At 41.3% G+C, this 3,610-nt stretch overlaps 1 long non-coding RNA gene across 1 annotated transcript; it reads left to right on the top strand.

Annotated features, from left to right (window-relative positions):
* Positions 1 to 1,390: 1,390 nt before the first annotated feature.
* Positions 1,391 to 3,341, top strand: LOC144411346 (uncharacterized). Its single transcript, XR_013468492.1, has 2 exons — positions 1,391 to 2,509; positions 3,178 to 3,341. It is a non-coding gene; the product is annotated as an uncharacterized LOC144411346 (long non-coding RNA).
* The last annotated feature ends 269 nt before the right edge of the window (positions 3,342 to 3,610 follow it).

Genomic DNA, 3,610 nt, shown 5'->3' with positions numbered 1-3,610 from the left:
GCCAGTTAACAAACATTTTGCCTTTTAATTTGTTCTTAGCTGAGAGGTTGCGGCTCGTGTTAAGAAGACTACTAACAAAGATGTATGTTTACGGGTATGGACGCCTGTGCGTGCACAACTGTGATAGCTCAAGATAAAGCAGCCAGGCCCCTGATAACATCTGAGGATAGAAATAGCTTTCACTTATGGAAAAAGAGAAAGAGCTCTTTGTGTAAACAAGATAAGGAGTAAAGGGGACTGAAGGGATCGGGAACTCGCACATTACACTTTAAAAAATGCTCACGATAATGACCTAAATTGAAAAAGCTTTAAAAATATTATAGTGCAAAAGTTCACACCGTATTGGCAGGTACTTAGACATTCACTCATTTGTTTATTTATTCACATGAGGAACCAAAGCACCATGATGCCAGGACAATTTTGATGACAATCCCTATAAAATGCCCATTCAATGAAGAAAATGTGGTCAAGTGCCTTGTAGATTCCAAGTCAGCTGAGAGAATGTGATTAAGTGCCCCCACGATGGCCCATCCGATGGAGAAAATGGGAGGAAGTTCCATGTAGGAAATCCTTATGATGAAGTGTCCTCTAAAAAGCCTATCCTCATTTGAGTGACACGTGTAAAGCCAGTCTTCAGTTTACAAAAATAAAAGATGACAAAATAACATAGACGTGGATTTAACAGTTATTTATTTTAGCTTTTAAGATTATTTGATGGCTGAAAAAACAAGAACAATTCAAATGGATCCCAGTCCAATGGATCCCCACCTGAGGATATATCAAAAACATAATGACATCAGATCTGAACCCCCCTAAAGTCAAATGGACGCAAAAGTGATACAAAACTGGGTCAGAACCAGTAACAGAACCAACATTAAGGGTACTCATTAAATGAATGAATTAATTTAAAAATAGGCGAATGCTTCACCTGGTTCAAAGGATTAAAGTCCTGGCTACAATAAGCCACATTCTACTTGAAACACTCCAAACACAACTTTAGCCAGAAAGCATGAAAGCAGCATGATTGACGTGACGTGAATATTAAAACATCTTAAAGAAGTTCACGTGCCTCGTAGGTGTTAGAATGTAGAATTAAAAGCATTACTGATGCATCTGCTTGCTTTCTCTTCACCACTGTTTCCCTCTTTCCGTCTCTCATACAAATTGTACTCTAGTTGCCCTTTAGGGAGGAGGTTGTGGTGAAAAAGAAGTGCCTTTAGAGGCCGGTTAGCCACAGTGTCTGCAATGTTGATATAGGGGTATTTAACTTCAGCTTCTCCCGCTGCCTCTATCTGTCTTCATCTGTCTTACTCTGTCTTACTGTGTCTGTGCTTCCCACTGCTTATGTTGGAGTCAACAACATTAATCATCTGTAGCCACTACACAAAGGCTCTGGGACAGTGTTAATTTTGGCAGCTATTTTTGATTTGGTCTTAGTCTTAGTCTTTAGACGAAAAATGCATATTAGTTTTAGTCACATTTAGTCATTTTAATCCTTTTTAGTTTTAGTCTAGTTTTCGTCGACGAAAACTCAGAACATTTTAGTCTAGTTTTAGTCGACGAAAACTAGACTAAAATGTAATTAGTTTTAGTCTAGTTTTAGTCGCATTTAATAGCCATATTAAACTCCTTTTCTTTCCTTCTCAGGCCCAGGGACCCCCTGTGCTGTGTCTACAGCTGCATAATAGTCTAGCTTGTAGTACTTGGTTGTCCATTAGATGTCCCTCCTAGGACAGGTCTATAGCAGCGGTCGGCAAACTTTTTGACTCGCGGGCCACAACGGGTTGTAAAATGTGACGGAGGAGCCGGGCCAAGAACAAATGGTTGAAGTGTTTGTGTGAGCTGATATAAATGACATGTGAAAAATCATTACATGAAAGGATTTGGATTTTAACAAATAGCAAAGCATTTATTTGCAAGGCAATTTAGCAAAGGTGTAACAACTTCATGAGGACCAGGGATCTAAACGCAACACTTTGTTGTCTTTGTCTGTTTACTTTACTTTTGAAACTTCATGGTCCTTTATTGTTTCCACTGTCCCAACAAAAGAGACCCCTTAACGTCCTACAATCGGTGCAATACATTATTTTCTTGGCTTCAGAACCTGCAATGAGTGTATTATGTTAGACGCGTTTGTAACGGACCGTCTCATCCAGCCGAGGAAACGCTGCCTGCCGTCGCCAGAGAACAGAGCAGAAAGGTCCGACAGTCTTTAAACGGGTCTTCATGTTTCTGTGAAGCAGCGCGGCTTCAGCCTGCTAACAGTCAGCTAAACCGAGACAGCTGAGCTAAACTAACGAAGCCACATTCAAACTCGCCGAAGCGTAAAATAGTCGTCGCGGTCCGTAGTCGGTGCAAGAACCACCGCTGCACCGCTGCGAGCGTTCTGGGTTCGTGGATGACGTCATCACGACACGTTAATATCCGCCGTACTTTGTCTGTCTGTTGTCTGTTGGATGCGTGCGAATTTAGGGGGGAAAAGTATCGTGACCTCGTCAACCACCAACATGTGAGTCTCGTCTCGTCTCGGTAACGAAAGTTAGAATAGATTTATTCATAGTTTTTATTTTTTTAAATCGTTTTCGTCACGTCTTAGTCTCATCTTAGTCATGGAAAAAAGGTTCGTTAACGACAATTTTTCGTCATAGTTTTCGTCGATGAAATTAACACTGCTCTGGGACACGTTGAGTTAGCTAGAGCTTTGACAAGCACACGATAGCATATGCATGTATTTACAGACACATATGTACAGAAGGCCCTGCAAGACATACCTTAACACATGGTAACATATCTGACACATATGAACAAGCACTGACTTTTCACATTTACTTTCATTTTTAAGATACAATTCTTCATTGGGGGACCCGACCATTGCCAGTAAAATTTCTGGAGTCTGCACTGAAACTGCCTCATGATGAATGTGGTCACTCAGGGGGGAGGAAGTCTAATGGTCGCGTTCTACGGCATTTCTTTTGGCCGCGTTTAAGGAATGATGTTGCATCTTATTTCAGAAGGAAAAACAAAAAAAGAAGAGAAATGTATAAGATCGGTAGGAAAGTTTGGTTAGATTCTGAGTCTGGGCTTGTAATCCAGTTTCTATGCAGAGGGGTGTGACGGCTCTGTCGCCTGCTGTGTGTGTGTCTGTCTGTGCGTTTGTCCCTTTGTCCTGTCTTGCAGGTCCAGGGTAGGAGGAACTACTCTGGGAGAACCTGGCCAGCCTTCCAGTTGTATTTAAGACCCGTCCACCATGAGCCTCACTCTATAGGTTTTGCGGGAGCCACTCGGCTTTATTCTGGGGAGCTTTGGTTCTTCGTGTTTTTGGTTGTGGAACAACAAATAAATGATTGCCGTCTACAACCGCGTGTTTCTCTCCATTCTTGTCATGGCCCAAGAACCAGGTGACGTGACAATTGGCACATGCATACACACAAACACACAGATACACACATACATTTGTGAAAATATGATTTAAAAAAACGTGGTTTTCCTTTAGCAGACTGTTCTTGAGAACATCTACATGGCTATGTCAACAAATGACAAATATACTGAACTAAATTGTATTGATGTATTTATTTCAGCACCATTTGCACTATTAACCATTGCCAAGTTC

The sequence above is a fragment of the Gasterosteus aculeatus genome, chromosome 8, assembly GCF_964276395.1.
Source record: "Gasterosteus aculeatus chromosome 8, fGasAcu3.hap1.1, whole genome shotgun sequence".
Lineage (NCBI taxonomy): Eukaryota > Metazoa > Chordata > Actinopteri > Perciformes > Gasterosteidae > Gasterosteus > Gasterosteus aculeatus.
This window is presented reverse-complemented; position numbering and strand designations above follow the sequence as displayed.